At 43.9% G+C, this 27,251-nt stretch overlaps 1 protein-coding gene and 1 long non-coding RNA gene across 2 annotated transcripts in view; both read right to left on the minus strand.

Annotated features, from left to right (window-relative positions):
* The window catches only part of LOC117404705 (butyrophilin subfamily 1 member A1-like), a 163,527-nt gene that overhangs the window by 30,061 nt on the left and 106,215 nt on the right, over positions 1 to 27,251 (minus strand). The gene's annotated exons all lie outside the window — the stretch shown is intronic.
* On the minus strand, positions 15,965 to 17,159 carry LOC117407837 (uncharacterized). Its single transcript, XR_009319895.1, has 3 exons — positions 17,073 to 17,159; positions 16,685 to 16,744; positions 15,965 to 16,217 (listed from the first exon to the last, which is right to left on the minus strand). It is a non-coding gene; the product is annotated as an uncharacterized LOC117407837 (long non-coding RNA).

A 27,251-nucleotide genomic window follows, 5' to 3' on the forward strand; every position in this document is an offset into this window, starting at 1 on the left:
CACTTGACAGATTACAGTACTCTAAAGAACAGGATTAAATGCAGTAAAATAGGGGGCAGATAAGAGCAAGTAAAGCACATTTAAGGCAGAGTGTCCATAGGGAAAAAAGAGGAGTTCTATAGGTGCTGTCTGAAGAGGTGAGGAGGCGCCGGAAGATGGTCAGGGACTGGGCAGTCCTGACATCTGTAGGAAGGTCATTCCACCACTGCGGGGCGAGGGTGGAGAAGGAGCGGGCTTTGGAGGCAGGGGAGAGATGAGGGTCTGGAGGTAGCTGGGTGCAGTCTGGTCAAGGCATCTGTAGGCTAGTACAAGAGTCTTGAACTGGATGCGAGCGGTGATCGGGAGCCAGTGGAGTGAGCGGAGCAGTGGAGTTGGGTGGGAGAAGCGAGGCAGAGAGAACACCAGGTGAGCAGCAGGGTTCTGGATGAGCTGGAGCGGATAGGTGGCGGACGGAGGGAGGCCAGCCAGGAGGGAGTTGCAGTAGTCTAGGCGGGAGAGTACCAGGGCCTGGACCAGGAGCTGGTTGGTGTAGTTGGTGAGGAAGGGTCGGATTCTTCATATGTTGCTCTGGAAGAATTGGCAAGTGCGTGCCAGAGTGGAGATGTGCTGGGAATAAAAGAGGCAGGGGTCCAGGGTGACTCCGAGGTTCTTAGCTGAGGAGGAGGGAGACAGTGTGGTAGATTCCAGAGGAATGGAGATAGAGAGATCAGAGGAGGGGGAGGAGGGAAAGAACAGGAGGTCAGATTTAGAGAGGTTGAGTTTGAGGTGATGCGAGTGCATCCAGGAGGAGACAGCAGACAGACAGGTAGAGATACGGGAGGGGATGGTGGAGTCAGAGGTGGGGAAGGAGAGGAAAATCTGAGCATCATCAGCATAGAAATGGTATGAGAAACCATAGGATGCGATGAGGGGGCCCAGGGAGCGGGTGTAGAGAGAGAACAGGAGAGTACCCAAGACTGACTCTTGGGGGACTCCTGTTGAGAGAGGGCGAGGTGTGGAGGTTGGTTCACACCAGGTTACCTGGTAAGTGTGGTTGGAGAGGTAGGAGGAGAACCAGGCCAGAGCAGTGCCAGAGATTCCCAGGTCAGCGAGAGAGGATAGTAGAATAGAGTGATCGACAGTGTGAACGGCAGCAGAGAGGTCGAGGAGAATTAGGACAGAGGAGAGAGAGACAGAGTTTAGTGAGTTGGTGACATACAGTAGGGCGGTTTCAGTGGAGTGAGCAGAGCAGAAGCCAGATTGGAGAGGGTCGAGCAGAAAGTGGTTGGACAGGAAAGCAGAGAGCTGGCGGTGTACAGCCCGCTCGAGGGTTTTGGAGAGGAAGGGTAGGAGGGAGACAGGACGGTAGCTCTGGAGGGAGGTGGGGTCGAGGGTAGGTTTTTTGAGGATGGGAGTGATAGAGGCTTGTTTGAAGGCAGAGGAAAAGAGACCAGAAAGGAGAGAGGTGTTGAGAAGGGAGGAGATGAAGGGAAGTAGAGCAGGAGCAGCAGCTTGAAAGAGGTGAGTGGGGAGGGGGTCCAGGGCACACGTGGTGGGTTTGTGACCCTGGAGCAGGGAGGAGAGGTCAGAGTCTGAGAGGGGAGAGAAGGTGGAGACGGAGGGTGAGTTAGTAGGGGATGCAATGGGTGAAGGGGTTGGAGCAGGAGGGGGTGCAGGGGAGGGAGAGGTGTTAAAGAGTTTGCGGATATGTGAGATTTTAGAAGAGAAGAAAGAGGCAAAGTCATCAGAGGAGCGATACTGAATTTACAGCTTCCATCAATGTGTCTGTGGCAATATAATCAAGAAACTCAGACTGGAAGGCCAAAATAAAACAGTGCATTACCCCCCAGGCAACTCGTTCATAGGGGTCAAGATGGCAATACACAACTGGACCCTTTGCTACTAAAACTGATGAAAATGGCAAAACCACTATGAGTTTCAACAAGACTAGAAAGTGGGAGGGACGGGGTGTGGTTTCAACCAGGGGACTGAGCACTTTATAACAAGGATGCAAATGTCATGCTGTGGTGCTAGATTCTAGTGCCAGGATACCTCATATAGCACCAGCAACATTACATTCTAGAGCCAGTAGACATGTTTACAGTATTATGAATTCCTGAGCAACCATAGATGATGATAGTTTCTCATTGGGTCTGGACTACCCCCACCCCCCTCCCCCCCATTGAAGGTGTGTGAAGTTGTGATGGGGCTTTATTAGGGTGGGTTTGATAATTCAGCACCAGTAGGCTCTCTGGTGCTAAATTTTCAAACAGTTTAGCACTAATTTTCAAAATGATTTGTACCCCTACTAGGTCTTAATCACACCCAGAACTGTTGTTTACAAAATATCTAATTGGTTCAAATACATACTGTAACACAGCAGGGAGGGGGTTAATATCCTCCCTGCAGAAAACATGTGCGTATGCACATTTTGTTAATTTGCTTATTGTTTAATTGTTTTTCTGTTAATTGTTTTATTATTTAATTATCCCCTGCACCTGGTGATCATTGTAAATCAGAGCCAGGTGCAGGGTATTTAAAGAGAGCAGCCAGCCTGTTCTAGGCTGCTAAGGAGAAGGAGGCAGAAAGGAGTGCTCTGCTTCCTGGCAGTCGTGAGGTACAAAAGTATGCTGCATTAAACCTGTGTGGTTTTTGTTTAAGGTGTTTGGCAGGTAAACGGTTTAGCCGTCCTGCGAGTGAGTCAGGGACCTGCCTGTCTAGTTAGTGCTCGTAAAGAGCTAAGTGTTTGTTAAGTATTATTGACAACGAAGAGTTAAGAACGTTCTGTGTGTGGTCGGCTTATCTTTCCTGCCAGCACAAAGCCAGTCAGATCACTCTTCCCTAGCAACAAATGACACTGCAGCCAGCAAATATTCCAATTGGATGGTTACAAGTTAAAATTCAATTTTTCTTTTTTTCTAACATTTGTTTTGCATACACTTTTTGGTTTTAATTACTGGGCTCTTTGGTGGTAAACTTTCAAAACAGTTTAGCACCTTGTATACCGATAACAACCTGCCCCCTTTTTTAAAATAGCACCATCGTAAGCTCTCCTATATGTGTGGGTGTGTAACAGCACCATCGTAAACTCTCCTATATGTGTGGGTGTGTAACAGCACCATTGTAAGCTCTCCTATATGTGTGGGTGTGTAATAGCACCATCGTAAACTCTCCTATATGTGTGGCTGTGTAACAGCACCATCGTAAGCTCTTCTATATGTGTGGGTGTGTAACAGCACCATTGTAAGCTCTTCTATATGTGTGGGTGTGTAACAGCACCACCGTAAACTCTCATATATGTGTGGCTGTGTAACAGCACCATTGTAAGCTCTCCTATATCTGTGGGTGTGTAACAGCACCATTGTAAACTCTCCTATATGTGTGGGTGTGTAACAGCACCATTGTAAACTCTCCTATATGTGTGGGTGTGTAACAGCACCATTGTAAGCTCTTCTATATGTGTGGGTGTGTAACAGCACCACCGTAAACTCTCATATATGTGTGGCTGTGTAACAGCACCATTGTAAGCTCTCCTATATGTGTGGGTGTGTAACAACACCATTGTAAACTCTCCTATATGTGTGGGTGTGTAACAGCACCATCGTAAACTCTCCTATATGTGTGGGTGTGTAACAGCACCATCATAAACTCTCCTATATGTGTGGGTGTGTAACAGCACCATCATAAACTCTCCTATATGTGTGGGTGTGTAACAGCACCATTGTAAGCTCTCCTATATGTGTGGGTGTGTAATAGCACAGTGTAAGCTCTCCTATATGTGTGGGTGTGTAACAGCACCATTGTAAACTCTCCTATATGTGTGGGTGTGTAACAGCACCATTGTAAGCTCTTCTATATGTGTGGGTGTGTAACAGCACCATTGTAAGCTCTTCTATATGTGTGGGTGTGTAACAGCACCATCGTAAACTCTCCTATATGTGTGGGTGTGTAACAGCACCATCGTAAACTCTCCTATATGTGTGGGTGTGTAACAGCACCATCGTAAACTCTCCTATATGTGTGGGTGTGTAACAGCACCATCGTAAACTCTCCTATATGTGTGGGTGTGTAACAGCACCATCGTAAACTCTACTATATGTGTGGGTGTGTAACAGCACCATTGTAAGCTCTCCTATATGTGTGGGTGTGTAACAGCACCATCGTAAACTCTCCTATATGTGTGGGTGTGTAACAGCACCATCGTAAACTCTCCTATATGTGTGGGTGTGTAACAGCACCATTGTAAGCTCTCCTATATGTGTGGGTGTGTAATAGCACCATCGTAAACTCTCCTATATGTGTGGCTGTGTAACAGCACCATCGTAAGCTCTTCTATATGTGTGGGTGTGTAACAGCACCATTGTAAGCTCTTCTATATGTGTGGGTGTGTAACAGCACCACCGTAAACTCTCATATATGTGTGGCTGTGTAACAGCACCATTGTAAGCTCTCCTATATGTGTGGGTGTGTAACAGCACCATTGTAAGCTCTCCTATATGTGTGGGTGTGTAACAGCACCATTGTAAACTCTCCTATATGTGTGGGTGTGTAACAGCACCATTGTAAGCTCTTCTATATGTGTGGGTGTGTAACAGCACCATTGTAAGCTCTTCTATATGTGTGGGTGTGTAACAGCACCACCGTAAACTCTCATATATGTGTGGCTGTGTAACAGCACCATTGTAAGCTCTCCTATATGTGTGGGTGTGTAACAGCACCATTGTAAACTCTCCTATATGTGTGGGTGTGTAACAGCACCATCGTAAACTCTCCTATATGTGTGGGTGTGTAACAGCACCATCATAAACTCTCCTATATGTGTGGGTGTGTAACAGCACCATCATAAACTCTCCTATATGTGTGGGTGTGTAACAGCACCATTGTAAGCTCTCCTATATGTGTGGGTGTGTAATAGCACAGTGTAAGCTCTCCTATATGTGTGGGTGTGTAACAGCACCATTGTAAACTCTCCTATATGTGTGGGTGTGTAACAGCACCATTGTAAGCTCTTCTATATGTGTGGGTGTGTAACAGCACCATTGTAAGCTCTTCTATATGTGTGGGTGTGTAACAGCACCACCGTAAACTCTCATATATGTGTGGCTGTGTAACAGCACCATTGTAAGCTCTCCTATATGTGTGGGTGTGTAACAGCACCATTGTAAACTCTCCTATATGTGTGGGTGTGTAACAGCACCATCGTAAACTCTCCTATATGTGTGGGTGTGTAACAGCACCATCATAAACTCTCCTATATGTGTGGGTGTGTAACAGCACCATCATAAACTCTCCTATATGTGTGGGTGTGTAACAGCACCATTGTAAGCTCTCCTATATGTGTGGGTGTGTAACAGCACCATTGTAAGCTCTCCTATATGTGTGGGTGTGTAACAGCACCATTGTAAGCTCTCCTATATGTGTGGGTGTGTAACAGCACCATCGTAAACTCTCCTATATGTGTGGCTGTGTAACAGCACCATCGTAAACTCTCCTATATGTGTGGGTGTGTAACAGCACCATTGTAAGCTCTCATATATGTGTGGGTGTGTAGCAGCACCATTGTAAGCTCTCCTATATGTGTGGGTGTGTAACAGCACCATCGTAAACTCTCTTATATGTGTGGGTGTGTAACAGCACCATTGTAAACTCTCCTATATGTGTGGGTGTGTAGCAGCACCATCGTAAACTCTCTTATATGTGTGGGTGTGTAACAGCACCATTGTAAACTCTCCTATATGTGTGGGTGTGTAACAGCACCATTGTAAGCTCTCCTATATGTGTGGGTGTGTAACAGCACCATCGTAAACTCTCTTATATGTGTGGGTGTGTAACAGCACCATTGTAAACTCTCCTATATGTGTGGGTGTGTAGCAGCACCATTGTAAGCTCTCCTATATGTGTGGGTGTGTAACAGCACCATCGTAAACTCTCTTATATGTGTGGGTGTGTAACATCACCATTGTAAACTCTCCTATATGTGTGGGTGTGTAACAGCACCATTGTAAGCTCTCCTATATGTGTGGGTGTGTAACAGCACCATTGTAAGCTCTTCTATATGTGTGGGTGTGTAACAGCACCATTGTAAGCTCTCCTATATGTGTGGGTGTGTAATAGCACAGTGTAAGCTCTCCTATATGTGTGGGTGTGTAACAGCACCATTGTAAGCTCTCCTATATGTGTGGGTGTGTAACAGCACCATTGTAAGCTCTCCTATATGTGTGGGTGTGTAACAGCACCATCGTAAACTCTCTTATATGTGTGGGTGTGTAACAGCACCATTGTAAACTCTCCTATATGTGTGGGTGTGTAACAGCACCATTGTAAGCTCTCCTATATGTGTGGGTGTGTAACAGCACCATTGTAAGCTCTTCTATATGTGTGGGTGTGTAACAGCACCATTGTAAGCTCTTCTATATGTGTGGGTGTGTAACAGCACCATTGTAAGCTCTTCTATATGTGTGGGTGTGTAACAGCACCATCGTAAACTCTCTTATATGTGTGGGTGTGTAACAGCACCATTGTAAGCTCTTCTATATGTGTGGGTGTGTAACAGCACCATTGTAAGCTCTCCTATATGTGTGGGTGTGTAATAGCACCATCGTAAACTCTCCTATATGTGTGGGTGTGTAACAGCACCATTGTAAGCTCTCCTATATGTGTGGGTGTGTAACAGCACCATTGTAAGCTCTTCTATATGTGTGGGTGTGTAACAGCACCATTGTAAACTCTCTTATATGTGTGGCTGTGTAACAGCACCATTGTAAGCTCTCCTATATGTGTGGGTGTGTAACAGCACCATTGTAAACTCTCCTATATGTGTGGGTGTGTAACAGCACCATTGTAAGCTCTCCTATATGTGTGGGTGTGTAATAGCACCATTGTAAGCTCTCCTATATGTGTGGGTGTGTAACAGCACCATTGTAAGCTCTCCTATATGTGTGGGTGTGTAATAGCACCATTGTAAGCTCTCCTATATGTGTGGGTGTGTAACAGCACCATTGTAAGCTCTTCTATATGTGTGGGTGTGTAACAGCACCATTGTAAGCTCTCCTATATGTGTGGGTGTGTAACAGCACCATTGTAAGCTCTTCTATATGTGTGGGTGTGTAACAGCACCATTGTAAGCTCTTCTATATGTGTGGGTGAGTAACAGCACCATTGTAAGCTATTCTATATGTGTGGGTGTGTAACAGCACCATCGTAAACTCTCCTATATGTGTGGCTGTGTAACAGCACCATTGTAAGCTCTCCTATATGTGTGGGTGTGTAATAGCACAGTGTAAGCTCTTCTATATGTGTGGGTGTGTAACAGCACCATTGTAAGCTCTCCTATATGTGTGGGTGTGTAATAGCACAGTGTAAGCTCTTCTATATGTGTGGCTGTGTAACAGCACCATTGTAAGCTCTTCTCTATGTGTGGGTGTGTAGCAGCACCATTGTAAGCTCTCCTATATGTGTGGGTGTGTAATAGCACCATTGTAAGCTCTCCTATATGTGTGGGTGTGTAATAGCACCATTGTAAGCTCTCCTATATGTGTGGGTGTGTAACAGCACCATTGTAAGCTCTCCTATATGTGTGGGTGTGTAACAGCACCATTGTAAGCTCTCCTATATGTGTGGGTGTGTAATAGCACAGTGTAAGCTCTTCTATATGTGTGGGTGTGTAATAGCACCATTGTAAGCTCTCCTATATGTGTGGCTGTGTAACAGCACCATTGTAAGCTCTCCTATATGTGTGGGTGTGTAATAGCACAGTGTAAGCTCTTCTATATGTGTGGGTGTGTAACAGCACCATTGTAAGCTCTCCTATATGTGTGGGTGTGTAATAGCACAGTGTAAGCTCTTCTATATGTGTGGCTGTGTAACAGCACCATTGTAAGCTCTTCTCTATGTGTGGGTGTGTAGCAGCACCATTGTAAGCTCTCCTATATGTGTGGGTGTGTAATAGCACCATTGTAAGCTCTCCTATATGTGTGGGTGTGTAATAGCACAGTGTAAGCTCTTCTATATGTGTGGGTGTGTAATAGCACCATTTTAAGCTCTCCTATATGTGTGGGTGTGTAACAGCACCATTGTAAGCTCTCCTATATGTATGGGTGTATAACAGCACCATTGTAAGCTCTCCTATATGTGTGGGTGTGTAATAGCACCATTGTAAGCTCTCCTATATGTGTGGCTGTGTAACAGCACCATTGTAAGCTCTCCTATATGTGTGGGTGTGTAACAGCACCATTGTAAGCTCTTCTATATGTGTGGGTGTGTAACAGCACCATTAAGCTCTCCTATATGTGTGGGTGTGTAACAGCACCATTGCAAGCTCTCCTATATGTGTGGGTGTGTAACAGCACCATTGTAAGCTCTCCTATATGTGTGGGTGTGTAACAGCACCATTGTAAGCTCTCCTATATGTGTGGGTGTGTAATAGCACAGTGTAAGCTCTCCTATATGTGTGGGTGTGTAACAGCACCATTGTAAGCTCTCCTATATGTGTGGGTGTGTAACAGCACCATTGTAAGCTCTCCTATATGTGTGGGTGTGTAATAGCACAGTGTAAGCTCTTCTATATGTGTGGGTGTGTAATAGCACCATTGTAAGCTCTTCTATGTGTTTCCTAACTGCATTTCTTGGGTCTTGGGATTCAATCACTTCTGTTCCTCGTAATCCTGGGGAATCTCCTGGGATAATAGCCATGGAGGGACCTGGTTTTATCCAATCAGAGGAATGTGGTATTCTAGTTTGGATTTGGATCATAAGCATTATCATGATGATTACTGTGTGAAATATAAAGAAGCAGAACCTGATCAGTTATCTTTCTATCCCTCTTGCATGTCATGCAGGCTAGGAGGATGCTATGGTCTCCGTTCATTTATTAGTATCCACTTTGTTAAGTGTGATTTGATAAGCAGGGTGTGTTCTGCTGAGGCCATGCTGCTGTCAATGCCATGGAGAGTGAGGTTGGTCTTACTGGGTGGTTTCCACACTTTTGACAATGTGTCAGCCTTACTTGTCAAAAAGGGCAGTTTTTATGAATTAAAGAGAAATTCATCACTTGACTTTCATAGATATTTTAAATATATATATATTTTTGAACTACAACAGTATGTTTGTATTTGTGTTTCCAAAGTGGTCAACATGAAACAATCCTCTAGTGGTATTTACCTCAGCACAAAGTAAAAGCATCTCCTGTATTGTGTGCACATTGAAACATTACAAAGCATCTCCTGTATTGTGTGCACATTGCAACATTACAAAGCATCTCCTGTATTGTATTCATTGCAACATTACAAAGCATCTCCTGTATCGTGTGTACATTGCAACATTACAAAGCATCTCCTGTCTCTTGTGCACATTGCAACATTACAAAGCATCTCCTGTCTCTTGTGTGTACATTGCAACATTACAAAGCATCTCCGGTCTCGTGTGTACATTGCAACATTACAAAGCATCTCCTGTATTGTATTCATTGCAACATTACAAAGCATCTCCTGTATCGTGTGTACATTGCAACATTACAAAGCATCTCCTGTCTCTTGTGCACATTGCAACATTACAAAGCATCTCCTGTCTCTTGTGTGTACATTGCAACATTACAAAACATATCCTGTCTTGTGTGTGCACATTGCAACATTACAAAACATCTCCTGTAATGTATTCATTGCAACATTACAAAGCATCTCCTGTATTGTGTGTTCATTGCAACATTACAAAGCATCTCCTGTATTGTGTGCACATTGCAACATTACAAAGCATCTCCTGTATTGTGTGTACATTGCAACATTACAAAACATCTCCTGTCTCGTGTGTGTACATTGCAACATTACAAAGCATCTCCTGTCTCGTGTGTGTACATTGCAACATTACAAAGCATCTCCGGTCTCGTGTGTACATTGCAACATTACAAAGCATCTCCAGTATTGTGTTCATTGCAACATTACAAAGAAAACAGGACACATGAAACATTTAACAGTCATTTCCTGTGTCCGTAATATTTTAAAATCAATGTGAATATTGTTTGTTGGTTTCACCATTGCTCTGTGCATTAAATACCTGTACATACCAAAACTGTTTGAGGATCCACTGCTGCTGATAGAGTTTAAAGTTGCATGATTTGTGGATTAAAAGACTTCTCTTCTCCTAGACAGGCAGCACACATAGTGGAGCAGAGCAGTAAAGAAACAATACAGTTAAGTGTAAAATCAATACAAAGTTTATTTTTGGCTTCTGAATAGTGAAATGTGTTACGTTGTTGTCTTTTAATTGCATAATATACACTTTTTTATAGAATGCAATTGACACAAATATCTATTAAGCATTAAACATTCTATTTTAGTGGCAGTGGCTATTTATATGTTGTTTATTGCCAATAGACTTAGCTGTGCTTTTTTAATATGTAAACTGAAAATGTCTGAATTACAACACAATGCAAAGAGATTCTACATCTTAATATATTCATGAAAAAAACAATAAAAGCAATACTACATGTTTGTGTGTATAAGGTTTATCATCTTGTTATTTGATCTAAAACAAAATCCCTGCTTCGTGGGTCTGGTTTGTTCTCAGCTGCGTCTCCAGTGGGTTCAAAGCCCAGCTCAGGACACTGGAAATGCAGCTGAACTCACACACTGAGAACAAGCAGGCAGCAGAGAAGACTGAGCCCACACTCCAGGGCTTACATCATGATACACTAGCAAAGGAATTCCATGACACAGAGGGAATTCCATTTCTCATTTCATGAAGACTGAGCACACACTCCAGGGCTTACATCATAATACACTAGCAAAGGAATTCCATGATACAGAGGGAATCCCATTTCTCATTTCATGAAGACTGAGCCCACACTCCAGGGCTTACATCATGATACACTAGCAAAGGAATTCCATTTCTCATTTCATGAAGACTGAGCCCACACTCCAGGGCTTACATCATGATACACTAGCAAAGGAATTCCATTTATCATTTCATGAAGACTGAACCCACACTCCAGGGCTTACATCATGATACACTAGCAAAGGAATTCCATTTCTCATTTCATGAAGACTGAGCCCACACTCCAGGGCTTACATCATGATACACTAGCAAAGGAATTCCACGATACACAGTAAAGAATATTTCTATTTCCTCACTTCATGAAACCAACATTATCAAACCTGCAGCAGCATGACAAGCTTGTATTTGTAAATGTCTTCCTTGGGTTGGTTCATGAAAATGTACAGGAACTCAAACTTCATTTCAATGAATCCCTCTCTAAATAGCCAAGCCTGCCTCATCATGTTCTGTCTCATCACTAATGATAGCAAACTAACTAAAAAAATACAAGCAAACAATCCAGATGTTACCCTAAAGGAATAAACAGCTAATGGTGATTCCACAAAAGCACCAGCTCTCTTACTGTCAAACAGTCTGAGGCAACTTCATTCTGCAGATGATCCACTATAGAAATATATACAACGACTAATGTTTGTGTCCATAAAGTACACATACAGACGTGCTCAAATTTGTTGGTACCCTTACAGCTCATTGAAATAATGCTTCATTCCTCCTGAAAAGTGATGAAATTAAAAGCTATTTTATCATGTATACTTGCATGCCTTTGGTATGTCATAGAATAAAGCAAAGAAGCTGTGAAAAGAGATGAATTATTGCTTATTCTACAAAGATATTCTAAAATGGCCTGGACACATTTGTTGGTACCCCTTAGAAAAGATAATAAATAATTGGATTATAGTGATATTTCAAACTAATTAGTTTCTTTAATTAGTATCACACATCTCCAATCTTGTAATCAGTCATTCAGCCTATTTAAATGGAGAAAAGTAGTCACTGTGCTGTTTGGTATCATTGTGTGCACCACACTGAACATGGACCAGAGAAAGCAAAGGAGAGAGTTGTCTGAGGAGATCAGAAAGAAAATAATAGACAAGCATGGTAAAGGTAAAGGCTACAAGACCATCTCCAAGCAGCTTGATGTTCCTGTGACAACAGTTGCAAATATTATTAAGAAGTTTAAGGTCCATGGAACTGTAGCCAACCTCCCTGGGCGCGGCTGCAAGAGGAAAATCGACCCCAGATTGAACAGAAGGATAGTGCGAATGGTAGAAAAAGAACCAAGGATAACTGCCAAAGAGATACAAGCTGAACTCCAAGGTGAAGGTACGTCAGTTTCTGATCACACCATCCGTCGCTTTTTGATCGAAAGTGGGCTCCATGGAAGAAGACCCAGGAGGACTCCACTTTTGAAAGAAAAACATAAAAAAGCCAGACTGGAATTTGCTAAAATGCATATTGACAAGCCACAATCCTTCTGGGAGAATGTCCTTTGGACAGATGAGTCAAAACTGGAGCTTTTTGGCAAGTCACATCAGCTCTATGTTCACAGACGAAAAAATGAAGCTTTCAAAGAAAAGAACACCATACCTACAGTGAAACATGGAGGAGGCTTGGTTATGTTTTGGGGCTGCTTTGCTGCGCCTGGCACAGGGTGCCTTGAATCTGTGCAGGGCACAATGAAATCTCAAGACTATCAAGGCATTCTGGAGCGAAACGTACTGCCCAGTGTCAGAAAGCTCTTTCTCAGTCGCAGGTCATGGGTCCTCCAACAGGATAATGACCCAAAACACACAGCTAAAAGCACCCAAGAATGGATAAGAACAAAACATTGGACTATTCTGAAGTGGCCTTCTATGAGTCCTGATCTGAATCCTATCGAACATCTATGGAAAGAGCTGAAACTTGCAGTCTGGAGAAGGCACCCATCAAACCTGAGACAACTGGAGCAGTTTGCTCAGGAAGAGTGGGCCAAACTACCTGTTAACAGGTGCAGAAGTCTCACTGAGAGCTACAGAAAACGTTTGATTGCAGTGATTGCCTCTAAAGGTTGTGCAACAAAATATTAGGTTAGCGGTCCCATCATTTTTGTCTGTGCCATTTTCATTTGTTTTATTATTTACAATATTATGTTGAATAAAAAACCAAAAGCAAAGTCTGATTTCTATTAAATATGGAATAAACAATGGTGGATGCCAATTACTTTTGTCAGTTTCAAGTTATTTCAGAGAAAATTGTGCATTCTTCGTTTTTTGTGGAGGGGTACCAACAAATTTGAGCACGTCTGTATACTGTATAAACTACAGCTGTGTAGTAATTGTGGAAATGTTTCGGAATGAATGCAAATTTAGTGAATTGCTTTTGCTTATAAAGCTTGCATGTTTTACAGTATAGTAAGAGTATATAGCTCTGCCATTGTGGGTCTGTCATAATAATTGCACAAACAGCAGTCTGCCCATTCACACATTGATATAAATTGTACTTCAATACCATTACACTGAAGCAGGACTCCAGTATACAACCACAAGCTTGGAGTTTCTCAGCAAAGCAGATTCATTCATTCAAAACCAAAACAGCATTTGCTCCAGTGCAAAGTTTGCACCACTTGAAATAAAACAAAGAATTAAAAAAATGCACAAGACTGTTTCAGGTTGTGTTTGTGGTGCAAGAGTTTAGAGGCCATTCTAGTTAGATGAAGCACACACTGCTGCCACACCCATGAAGATATTCTTAGTTTTAGTTTCTTTTAAACCATTCACTTCTGTATCTTATAATGCACTCAATGACATTGGCACAGTAATATCATTTATAGTTCAAATTAAATAATATTATATATAAGTTTTATATACAAGTATTATATTTATGTTTTTGGCAACTTTGTTTAATGTGTTATAGTTTGTATCACACATATAAGTGTGTGGAGAAAAAGCTTGGTATATATTTCCAATGTGTCCCTTCTAAGTAGAATGACCCTGTAACTCTGTCCTAATCCTCACAGCATGATGAGTGAGATTCATTTCCAATTCAGGGGCAGGAGTGGAGCTGAATCCCAGGGCTCTCCAGTTCATTCTGAAAGAATGGGTCTGTCTCCTTCAGTTTGACAAGCTCCCCTTCTCAGTGTCTCTGGATTCAGGCTGGCTCTCACTCCTGGGGACCCCCTTCATTTACTGCAGGGTGAGAGAGAGACAAGGAATCAGACAGCTCTCCACACACTCAAACAAGCAGGGTGGAGAGGTGTGGGACTGGGAGGGACGGAGGGAGGGAGGCAGGCTCTAGTGGTCAGAGCTAAAGGACCTAGAGGAAGGGAGATTGGCTCTATGGTTAGTTTAGGAATTGGGAGAGAGGGAGGGAGACTGTCCCTGGTGCTTAGAGAAGAGGGACTGGGAGGGAGGAATGAAAAAGTCAATAAAGTAAAGCTTACCTTCCTTTTCTTCTTTGGGAGGACTGTGACATTCATGGCCTCTGCATTATCTGCTGTGGATTTGCCTGTGAAATGCACCCTGATTAATAGAGGGAGGAGACACTGAGGGAGGAGACACTGACAGGAGCGGTTCTAGATACTCTCCAGCAGTGCTTACAGTTTAGATTACAATACCTCAGGGCTGTTAGCTGCTGGGGGAATACAGACCGGCTATTGAGTGAAAGAGAGTTACATTCATAAAAGTACAGTAACTTTCAGGTGCTCGTTATAACATTGATGAAGACATTCCCTGCTTGCTTGAGTTTCTTATAGTTTTTGATGGAGTGTCTGCAGTTAAAGTTGGATAAGATGTTCCACTGTGGAGGTTGAATATCCCTGGCCACAGTGTATAATGATATCACAGTGTGTCAGTATCAATGTTAAAGCATGTCCTGGATTCATCTTAGTTATGTGTGCTGTGGCATTCCCTTTCTTTCGTGGGTTCAAGTTTAACACAGAATGTTATATTATTGAATTTAAGGACCAACATGGTCCTTAGCATATGACCAAGCATAGGACATGTGAGAGTTATCTTTACTGATCTATTTGTCTTGCTTAGAATTACTTTGTATTTTAAAACAGATTGTTAGAATGCTGCATGCCACAATTAGGAACTACTTAGGAACAAACCTGTGCTCACCACGTATCACTGCACCACCAAAATCAAAGAAAACACCTGCCAAAATACCTGCTGTCATGGAAGATACTGAAGACATCAAGGTGTCTTGTCATATCTTCCAGTTTATATTCATGTGCACTACGAACCAGTTCACTATTTTAAAGAAGACACTGTTCTGGTATTATATTTGTAGTACATACCAGTCTTTTTCTGTAACTTCAGTCGGATCCAGTTGTCAGATATTTAGTTTTTATTTTACACCTTTTAATTGGTATCAGAGTCGTTTTGTAAAACTGACTTCATTAATTTTTAACTGTGGATATTTTAATATTTTTCGACAGTATTTACATTACTACACGTCATGTCTTAACCACCCGACTCGAGCCTTTCTTCACTCTCGCTTCTCCATTAGCAATGCGCACTCCCTCTTTACAGGTACAAAAAAATCTTGAAATGAAATTAATACCACACACAAACAAATACAATTTGACTTTAAATGAATTACTTGTAATAATAATAATTAATAATCTTCATGCCAACAAAGCATCTTAAATTCTGTTTGGTATGCTCTAGAGCCAATGGGAGCGACTTACCTGGCAACAATGTTACGTAGACTATGCAGGAAGGCAGGCACGGATACACAACTCAGCAAGGCTTCTTACAGTCATTTAAAGTCTTTATTAAAAAAAATGTTTTACTTGAACATTATTTTTAGTTCATAGGCACTATTTTCTGTTCTGAAAGGTTATACCTCAAACTGATAATAAATCTTTAGAAACTACATAGATTTCTCCTTTATTTTTTATAAAACGTTTATAAGTCCATTTTCTGTTCCATCCTGGTGAATTTTAAAACTCTGTGCCTCAATAGAGCTCTCATAGTCACGTCTGAATCCTAAATTTATCAGGTACACCGAAGTGTAACCAAGAATGTGTTCCCCTGCATCACACTGCCCCGAGTGGAATGCAAGAAAGACCACATTTACTTAGAGTAAAAAATGCCACACAGATCAAATGAGGTTCTGTATTTCTTATTTCCACTATGTGTGTGAGAGAGAGAGATTGTTGAAATGGAAAGAGCTTTAAGATATTCTAACCTGTAGTTAGTTTCACAGCTGAGTTCACTGTATCAGTCTCAGCAGGTTTGACTGTGTTAAATAAACAGACTGTTATGACAGATAGGACAGTAAACACATTATATCAATAGTTCCCTGTTTTATACCAGAATTGTTGATAGTGTTTGGAATTTAGAGAAATAATTTGCAGCAATTCTTACCTTTCTTTTTCTTGTTTTGCTTGCTTGTGTCAGTATTACAGTAAATTGGTTCTTCAGTATCTGCAGGGAATTTTAATACAGCAGAAAAGAGAAAATGCTGTCTTAAAGGGGCTATTTATAGGTCAAAGATATTTTCAGAGCAGAGTACACAGTATCAGTCTAAGCAGGTTTGACTGGTAAAATAAACACACTGTTAATACTAATAGGACAGTAAACCCATTGGATCAATAGCTCCCAGTCTTTTAGCAGACAGGGCCCCCCTTGGTGTTCAGGGGTTCCCCACAGACTGCGGGGGGTCTTCTGGTTTCAGGAGCAGCTCAGCTCCGCAGTCCTCTTGCTCACCAAAGAGCTCGGAGGAGACACTCTTACACCATGAGAGCCAGGGGCAGCTGGACATGTGAACTGATATAGAAAACAAGCAGAAGACACTCACACCTGTCATGGGTTCCAATCACTGATCGTTTAGGGAAGTGTGAGAGGGATGTTCAGCTTGGGAATTCAGAGACACAATTTACAGAGATTCTTACCTTTCTTTTTAATGTTGTGTTTGCTGGTCTCAATATTACAGTAAATTGGTTCTTCAGATTCTGGAGAGACATTTAAAAAACTGTGGTGTTAAAAAAGTTATACTACACATCTTGACAGTTATTCAATTGACACTCATTAGTTTAATGAGTCCTTTTACACTGGTTTAGTTAGAGTTAGGTTCGGTAAGCCAGTTTACACTGTCAGAATATATTTTAATTTAAATTGTTTTTGTTTCTACGAGTTGTGTACATTGTTTTTCAGAATGTAATTAATTATCTTCAATATTCGTTTCATGCAATTTTAGAAATGAATGTTGATTCCTAGCTTTACTGTTGTTATTGTGTGTGAATAATGTGTTGGTGTCTCCTCTGTGTGTCAGTAACTCACCAGGTTGCTGTGCTTGGCTGGAGAGCTCTACTCCCCCTGCTGCTTGGTCCTGGTTCTGATCTGAGCGTTTCCTGTGACAGTAGTGAGATACACCAGGCTTGATCAGTTTCACTTCAGCAACGATTCCACTGACAAGCATGATTTTTTTGTATTATCAAATTGTTATATTACAAAATGACAACATTGTTAAATAGCAAATTGCTTCAGATACCATTGTAACAGTTTATATTGCTGTAGATTGGTATGATGTTTGTAATTGTTCTGAGTAGTGCTGAGAGTCACTGCTGAAGATTTGTATTGTTTCTGTGCTATGAGCTGGGAAAGTGCTTTAACTTGTCATTTCTGTTGCACTCTTGAGCTTCCTCATTCCCATAATACTGTCTCCATGGCTACCAGCAGCACCCATTTAGTTTGAACCTTCCCTGTGTGTTAGAATGGATGCTTCTGCAATTGATTCTCTTGTGTTTGTGTTCTACCCAGACGTGTCATTTCCTGTCCAGTCTGCGTTGTGCTGAGGGGTCGAGGGACACTACTGCTAGTCATGGACCCCATTACCAGAATAAAGAAGTGTTTGTGAAGGTGGAAGAGAAGCTGGGATTGAACCCTTGAGTCATGAGAAATGCTTGTCAGTGCTGTAGTGGACGAGGACCCTGTCTGTACACATACTTGTGCTGACTTGCCTCCTCTTACCACCGGTGATACACGGGAAACCTGCAAATGAATAACACTGTTTCAGCTTGTTTATGTACTGCAACTGTACAAACATGCTAAATATCATGGGATTATTAGCTGTGCATATTCAATTATAAAATGTTTATTTTTAAAATGCATTATCTTTAAAAATGGGGTTCTCAAAATATGATGGTAGTTATTTTTCACTAGAGGAAGAAGGAAGAAGCCAGAGTATGAGCTGTGACAGGACAAGTGAAACATGTAATAAAACACTGGAGTCTCACCTCTGATCTTGTGATAGAGGAGAAGCAGAGTGAACACAATGAGAAGAATCACAAAGAAGCCGACACTGAAGCCAGCAGCAGCAGCAGCGCTGTGCCAGAACGCTGGGGGAGGAAGGTACAGAATCAGTGTGTGCTGGTGAGCTCCATACACCTTGACTGACAGGGCTGATTCTGCACAATGGGACATGAGTTACTCCTGATCATGCTGCTTCAAGAGCTGCAATGAAGAAGCAGCCACCCTGCCACTCTGGGGACTGGGGTTGGTTTGATAAACCTCACCCATTCACAATAAGACACAGCTGGGTTTAATAGAATGTTACAGAACCAAAAAATGCCATGGCTGATGCAATATAGGGCGATTCCACAGCTCCTAAAATCCAACTGTATCTTATCAAGACAGGCAGCAGGTTGATCAAATCAATGCTTTAATTTCTTGCAAGTTTAATATTAACCAGGCAGCCCCTGCACACACACACTACAACACTGAATAGACTAACAGATCAGAAACACTCACAGTTCATTATTTTATATATTGTGACAACACAATGGTGTAACTCAATTACACACTGCTGGTAATTAATGGCAGTGCAGTTCTATGCTCTCTGTCAGTGCTATCCTGTACATAGATTGTGTTCTTACTTTGCACTTCAATGTGTAGCTCCTGGCTGCTCTTCTTCACTCCCTGTGACTCCACAGCACACGTGTAGCTCCCAGTGTGGCTCTTCTCAGTGCTGGCTATGCTGTACAGTGCAGAGTCAGTGCTGTTAGTCACAGGCTCCCCGTCTCTCACAATGGTGTAGTGGAGTTCAGGGCGGGGGGTTTTGTTCACTGCTGCCTCACAGGTCAGGTTAAGAGCCTCTCCCTCCTTCACTGTGGCTCCTGGAGATGCTGTCAGAGTCACCCTGGAGAACAGAGCTACGAAAAGATGACATGAAGACAGGTTAGTGATTGTGAAGCTGTCTGAACAAGATATTCAAATCAATCAGAACCAGCGTCTTCCATATAGTGGGATTCCCCCAGAGCCCCCTGCTCCTTAGAGAGACAGAGGCAGTGCTGGAGTACAGAGGCTCCTTAGAGAGACAGAGGCAGTGCTGGAGTACAGAGGCTCCTTAGAGAGACAGAGGCAGTGCTGGAGTATAGAGGCTCCTTAGAGAGACAGAGGCAACGCTGGAGTATAGAGGCTCCTTAGAGAGACAGAGGCAGTGCTGGAGTATAGAGGCTCCTTAGAGAGACAGAGGCAACGCTGGAGTATAGAGGCTCCTTAGAGAGACAGAGGCAGTGCTGGAGTATAGAGGCTCCTTAGAGAGACAGAGGCAGTGCTGGAGTATAGAGGCTCTTTATCGTTTTGCTTGTAAAGGTAACACCAAATATTTCAGTCAAGACAGGAACAAGCTATAAACACACCATTGAAACATCCCACAGCATCCTGCCCCCTCCCCTCCCTAGGTTCTAAACCCTTAGATATATCTGCATTGATAATCTGCAAGTCATTCAAACACTGCTATGAAGCATAATGAGTTGAGTCCTCACTTACAACAGTGTTAGTCATGAGTTTAAGTCCCACTCTCAAATCATTAAATACAATTTTTTTTTCTTGGTATTGAAAAATGAGCAACGAGATTATTATTTTTAAAATGGACAACATTCACTGTAAATAGAAATGCTTTGTCACAGTGTTCTATATAACATCGCACAGTGTGGGAGAGTGGTACATGGGTAGTATATCAGTCTGTATTAGAAGGATCGTTTTCCCATGATTTATGTCGGTGTTGATGTCTGGGGACTGTAAAGGGGTGCAATTACTGTAGTGAACCACTAGAGGTCATGACCACATTAGAAAGATACTTACCTCTGTTAATGATATAATAAGGTAGAATTAAACCACTGAGAACAGGTGTTTTATTTAGTCGTTGATAGTTGTAATTAGCTGAATATTTAAACCTCGAGGGAACAGAGGGCAACGAAGGAGTTAGGAGTTGCTACATTTGCTGGAAAATCAATCAATCAATCAATCAATCAATGTGTGTGTACTTAAAGGGATTGTTTTGAGAATTTGTGTGTAAAGCTGTCCCGTTCTAATATCCTGTACTAATAGGAGGATTTTGTTTTGTTTGTTCACTTTTCCTGGAATTGTTTAATAAAACTTTGCTTTGGTTTATTTTCGGATCGTATTGTTCTTTTGTCATTTCCACACTGTCAGCCACGCTCCACAATCACTACAAGTGCAAAACAGACAGGAATATTTACAGCAGCTGACAAACAGGTACAAAAGAGAATCAGAAACAAATGAGACTGATACTGAGATTAGGATAACGAGTGATCATAATGGAGGCCTGTCTTATAATTGCTAGCGGTTGCAAACTAGGGTGGCCACCTGGCTCCAGATTTACGGGACACTTTGAGACAGAACGGGATTTCAAACGTGTCCCTCAACTGAAAGCAATTAATGTGTAAATGAACCATTTCGAGCTGGGCTTGGAGCTCCAGCTGCCGCCCTCTGTAGGACTGCATCGGCACGCCTGAAAAGGGTCTCATTTGCATATGCCGGAGCAAAGGACTATGGGAAGTCACTTGCGCAGTTGCGAGTACCCGTTCTATTTCTTTACAAAAATGTATAAAGTGTTATTGTGTTAAATTTTAGAGTGTTGTGTCTGTTGTTGCTCCTGTTACCCCCTTATATCTGTGTGTGAAATGTAGGTCAGTCACCGCTGTGTCGCTGTTAGTCCTTGTGTGCCCCCTCACCTCTGTGCTCCCTGTGGGTGATTGGTTTTTCCATTGTTTCAGTTCTTAGAGATGTGCTGTCCTTTGAAGGGTCCAGGTTAAAACAACTGCATATATGGAGGATGTGTCGCTAATTTGCACCAACACATTGTTGGTACCTCGGATTAGTAATATCCCTGAGAAGTACTGCGTGGCGGTGGGGGCAGGGATTAATAAATCCAAGAGCGAAGTCTACGTGTCTAGAAATTGGCAGGTAGATAGGGAACTGTTGGACATGTGCCCTGTCAAAAAGGACAAAATCAAGATTCTGGGCCTCATTTTTGAGAGAAATAGCTCGGGGGCCCAGAGCTGGACAGCGGCCATTAACCAGGTCCGTAAAAAGAATGGTGGATGGAGCACAAGATCCTTAACAATGACGGGTAGAGTATTAATAACCAAGTCTATACTGTTCCCCATCCTCTCTTATGTAGGAAAATTCTTCCTGCCAGACAGGACCACCAAAACAGTGGTGGACCACGTTACCCACCGCTTTATCTGGGGCAGCACGATGGAGAGGGTAAAGCGAGCCACCATGAGTAAAGCCGACAAGAAGGGAGGTAAGGGGGTCCCGGACGTTGTGCAGCTCACCCGAGTGCAGGAGCTCACGCAAACCATCAAGAACATCCAGGCCCTGCACAGGAAGGTATGTTACATGAATCGTTTCTATTTTGCCACCTGTCTCAGGGCCTTGGGCCTCTGCACTACTGGTAACTCCGTGCCGAACTCCTGGGACCCCCATTGTATTATAGAACCTTAAGGGACACTATACATAAATCGGGCTTAGATAAAGCAAAATTGGCCTCCTGGGAATACAAGGCTGTAACTAAACATCTTGCCGGTTCCCAGGAAATTGAAAAAGTAGCTACTTTCTCCCTCACCCAAAACCAAAAAATCTGGGGTTAATGTGTCTCACAGCTGCCTCAGTAATGTCCAGAAGGATATAGCATGGAACACCGTCCACAGTGCACTCCCCACTCGAGCGTTCATGTTCAGGAGGGGACTAGCCCAAGTAGAAACATGCCCCTATGCAAAGTGCCGCAAGAGAGAAACACCAGCCTATATCTTCTGGGAGTGTGATGTGGCTGGCAGTGTCTGGCTCTCTGTCTCTGTCTTCCTAAACAGGTTTGCTGACACGGCCAAGATGACCGCTGAGACTGTGCTCTATGGGCCTGCGGGAGGAATCATGACCAGCACAGCTAAGTGCGTTTGGCGTGTCATCAATGTTGTCAAGCAGATCCTGTGGGAGGGCCGTCACGTCTGTGTCTACCACAAGCAGGAGCTAGACACTATCACCACGACCAGAAGGGCACAAACTCTTATTAAGGACTTTGTAATTCTGGACATCCGGACCCTCAGGAAGGACAAGGCCTGCGTGGAGTGGAGGATCGCCGGACTTCAGGACGTGAAGATGGAATAGCATCAAAAACTGGAACCGCGGGCTCCCGAGTGGCGCATCCAGTAAAGGCGCTCCTCGCAGGATGTGCCCTATAGCCTGGAGATCGCTGGTTCGAATCCAGGCTATGTCACAGCTGACCGTGACCGAGAGTTCCTAGGGGGCGGCGCACAATTGGCTGAGCGCTGCCCGGGTAGGGAGGGCTTAGGTCGGCAGGGGAATCCACGGCTCACCGCGCATCAGCGACCCCTGTGGCCGATAGGGCGCCTGTGGTTCTGCAGCGGAGCCGCCAGATCTGTGTTGTCCTCCGGCACTATAGGTCTGGTAGCATTGCTGTGGATCTGCAGTGCGAAAAATGATGGCTTGGAAGGAGCACGTTTCGGAGGACGCGTGTTTCAGCCTCCGTTTCCTGAGTCGGCGGGGGGGTTGCGAGCGGTGAGCCGGGGATACAGATAATTGGGCATACTGAATTGGGGTGAAAACCGGGGTAAAAATAATTGGCGACGACTAAATTTAAAAAAAAAAAAAAAAAAAAAACTGGAACCGCTAGCTCCTAGGAGCGGGACTACGGGGCACCGCTCAGCTTTTTATTTATTTTGTCATGCCAGCATTCCGTCCTTTTTAGCTGGCATGACCGTTTTTGAACGGTGCCCTGGTTTTATGTAGTCTTTTTGTTTCAGTTTTATGGACTTTTGTTTGATTTATTTTGAATGTTTTATTTGATTTTGTTTTGTTTTGTTTTTTATGTATCTTAAAGATTTTTAATGTAAACTATTAAAAGTTACATTTTAAGTGTTTTAAAATTCTAGAATTTTAACACACGGTTTAACACGCTTTCCCTTTGCCCCTGTCTCTTTTAGTTTTATAGTTTATTGTTCTGTTTTATGTTCACCTTTGAACTTTTTTTAAAAGAGCACTCCCAAGCACTGGTTTTTTATTGATAGTTCTTTTTTCCAGTCAATTTTAAAGCAGCACAGGTTTTATCATGTTGATTTTAATTTGTGTCTGTTTTAACCTTGTACAAAGCAGGATTGTCTTGGTGTTTTTAAATGTATTTCAGATGCTTTTAAAACAAAATGTATGTCTGTATGCATGAATGTCATCCTTAAAAGAAATGTAAAATGAATGAAAAGAATGGGTGTAAATGTAAAAAATGTAAAATCTCAATAAAAGAGTATCATCTGCTTCAAATAGTCTCTTCCACTGAACCCATGCAGGCAGAAATGCTACAATATTTTTCGACTTTAATAATTAAATTCTCATTGATGTCGATTTTGTTTTATTTCTGTGGTAGGTCTGATGTCTGCGTGAACAAGACACTGACAGTCTGACAGCCACTACCTTTGACCTTATTTCTGATTGGTCCATTGCGACGCGAACAGCGCGTAGCAAAATACAAATGAAACAAATGTATTTCTAGATTTGCTCGCTTCATTCATACCGCTTGCTTCGCTTGCTCAGTTTAAATCAATAGTTTTCATTATGTTTGCTCGTGTCCGATGTGCATAGCTCTTTTAACATGCAAGCCCACGCCCATTGACGTGTTTGATTTGGCATTGTATGTTGCAGAGCTGCGCTTACACTCCGACTTTTAAGAATGTGTTTGTTAACATTTATGTATTTAGATTTTTTTTATTTACAGAACTGCTCCTTTAGTCATAGTCACACCCCCCTTAGTGACTCTCCACGGCCCACCAGGGGGGCGTACCTCCCAGTTTGAGCACCACTGCTCTAGGCCAAGATCTCTTTCTGCATTATTACAGCTTCTACACTACTCAGGGTAAGAGAGTTACTCAGACCAGGAAGAGCTTTCATATCAGAAAACTTTGCTAGAACCCGTTACTTCAACACCTGAGTTGTGTTGAGAACATTAACACAGCTGGAATAGACTCCAGTGTGAATGTATCTGTGAGACATTACAGACAGAGAAGGGGGTGAGGACTCTCTCTGTTAGAATGAACCCACCTCTCACTGACACCTGCACCTCTGCAGAGTCACATTAACACAACTGGAATAGACTCCAGTGTGAATGTATCTGTGAGACATTACAGACAGAGAAGGGGTGAGGACTCTCTCTGTTAGAATGAACCTACCTCTCACTGACACCCGCACCTCTGCAGAGTCACATTAACACAGCTGGAATAGACTCCAGTGTGAATGTATCTGTGAGATATTACAGACAGAGAAGGGGGTGAGGACTCTCTCTGTTAGAATGAACCTACCTCTCACTGACACCCGCACCTCTGCAGAGTCGCCAGAGCCCCACCACCACCATGCTTTGCACATGTAGGACCCCTCGTCACTCTCTGAAGCACGATCCACACTCAGCTCTTCATCAGCCTGGGATCGTATCTCTTCATTATCTTTATAAAAGTCAACCCTGGTAATATGAAAATTATAGCGGACATGACACCTCAGAGTCAGAGAGTCTCCCTCAATCACAGGCTGGGGGGGAGTCTGCAGGATCAGTCGTTCATCTGAAAAGACAGAGAGTTTAGATCAGCAGGGCTACAGCGTGAGAGATCTGGAGAACTGCAGAAAAAAAGACAATCCAGCTCTCAAGTGTGTGTGTGTGTGTGTGTGTGGATGCGTGTGTGGATGTGGGTGTGTGTGTGGGTGTGGGTGTGGGTGTGTGGATGTGGGTGTGGGTGTGTGTGGATGTGGATGCGTGTGTGGGTGTGGGTGTGTGTGGATGTGGATGCGTGTGTGGATGTGGGTGTGTGTGGGTGTGGGTGGGTGTGTGTGGATGTGGATGCTTGTGTGGATGTGGATGTGGGTGTGTGTGTGTGTGGATGTGGATGCGTGTGTGGGTGTGGGTGTGGGTGGGTGTGTGTGGATGTGGATGCTTGTGTGGATGTGGATGTGGGTGTGGGTGTGTGTGTGGATACGTGTGTGGATGTGTGTGTGTATGTGGATGCTTGTGTGGATGTGGGTGTGGGTGTGTGTGGATGTGGATGCTTGTGTGGATGTGGGTGTAAGGGTGTGTGTGTGGGTGGGTGTGTGTGGGTGGGTGGGGGTGTGTGTGTGTGGATGTGGGTGTGGATGTGGGTGTGTGTGGATGTGGATGCGTGTGTGGATGTGGGTGTGTGTGTGGAAGTGGATGCTTGTGTGGATGTGTGTGTGGATGCATGTGTGGATGTGGGTGTGTGTGTGTGTGGGTGTGTGGATTTGGGTGTGTGTGTGTGTGTATGTGTGTGTGGGTGTGTGTGTGTGTGGATGTGGATGCGTGTGTGGATGTGGGTATGTGTGTGTGGATGTGGATGCTTGTGTGGATGTGGGTGTGTGTATGTGTGTGTGGATGTGGGTGTGTGTGTGTGGATGTGGATGCGTGTGTGGATGTGGGTGTGGGTGGGTGTGTGTGTGGATGTGGAAGCGTGTGTGGATGTGGGTGTGTGTGTGGATGTGGATGCTTGTGTGGATGTGGGTGTGTGTGTGTATGGGTGTGGGTGTAGGTGTGGATGTGTGTGTGTGTGTGTGGGTGTGGGTGGGTGTGTGTGGATGTGGATGCTTGTGTGGATGTGGATGTGGGTGTGGGTGTGTGTGTGGATGTGGATGCGTGTGTGGGTGGGTGGGTGTGTGGATGTGGATGCGTGTGTGGATGTGGGTGTGCGTGTGTGTGTGTGGATGTGGATGCTTGTGTGGATGTGTGTGTGGATGTGGGTGGATGTGGATGCTTGTGTGGATGTGGGTGTGGGTGTAAGGGTGTGTGTGTGTGGGTGGGTGTGGGTGTGGGGGTGTGTGTGTGGATGTGGATGCGTGTGTGGATGTGGGTGTGGGTGTGGGTGTGTGTGGATGTGGGTGTGTGTGTGGATGGTTGTGTGGATGTGTGTGTGTGTGTGGATGTGGATGCATGTGTGGATGTGGGTGTGTGTGTGTGGATGTGGGTGTGGATGCGTGTGTGGATGTGGGTGTGTGTATGTGTGTGTGTGTGTGTGTGTGGGTGGGTGTGGGTGTGTGTGTGTGTGGATGCGTGTGTGGATGTGGGTATGTGTGTGTGGATGTGGATGCTTGTGTGGATGTGGGTGTGTGTGTATGTGTGGGTGTGGATGCGTGTGTGGATGTGTGTGTGTGGATGTGGGTGTGTGTGGATGTGGATGCGTGTGTGGATGTGGGTGTGGGTGGGTGTGTGTGGATGTGGAAGCGTGTGTGGATGTGGGTGTGGGTGGGTGTGTGTGTGGATGTGCATGCGTGTGTGGATGTGGGTTTGTGTGTGTGGATGTGGATGCTTGTGTGGATGTGGGTGGGTGTGTGTGTAGGTGTGGATGTGTGTGTGTGGGTGTGTGTGTGGATGTGGATGCGTGTGTGGATGTGGGTGTGTGTGTGCGTGTGGGTGTGTGTGTGTGTGTGTGGGTGTGGGTGTGGGTGTGGATGTGGATGCGTGTGTGGATGTGTGTGTGTGTGTGGATGTGGATGCTTCTGTGGATGTGGGTGTGTGTGTGTGTGTGGGTGGATGTGGGTGTGGGTGTGGGTGTGTGTGGATGTGGATGCGTGTGTGGATGTGTGGATGTGGATGCGTGTGTGGATGTGTGTGTGTGTGGATGTGGATGCGTGTGTGGATGTGGATGTGTGTGTGTGTGGGTGTGGGTGTGTGTGGATGCGTGTGTGGATGTGGGTGTGTGTGTGTGTGGATGTGGATGCGTGTGTGGATGTGGGTGTATGTGTGTGGGTGTGGATTTGTATGTGGGTGTGGGTGTGTGTGTGGGTGTGGGTGTGTGGGCGTGGGTGTGGATGCGTGTGTGGGTGTGGGTGTATGTGTGTGGGTGTGGATGTGGGTGTGGTTTGGTCCTAGTTTTGCTCGCCAATCATTTGAAGCCTCTGTAAATATGCTCATTTGCTCAGCTGTTACTTTAAAACAGCAATGTGAGCAGCAACAATTCATACTGACTGGAGATCCAGAGACAGCTTTACTCAAATCAGCAAGCCGATCAGTAGCTTACAATACCCTCTCAGCCAATCCGAGTGCAGGATTATTCAACAGTGTCTGAACATGACCTAGAATGTAAATGACTTACTGGACACAGTTAGATTGACAGTATTACTGCGCTCCTGTCCTGATGCAGACTCACACCA

The sequence above is a fragment of the Acipenser ruthenus genome, chromosome 48 (genome assembly GCF_902713425.1).
Source record: "Acipenser ruthenus chromosome 48, fAciRut3.2 maternal haplotype, whole genome shotgun sequence".
Classification (NCBI taxonomy): domain Eukaryota; kingdom Metazoa; phylum Chordata; class Actinopteri; order Acipenseriformes; family Acipenseridae; genus Acipenser; species Acipenser ruthenus.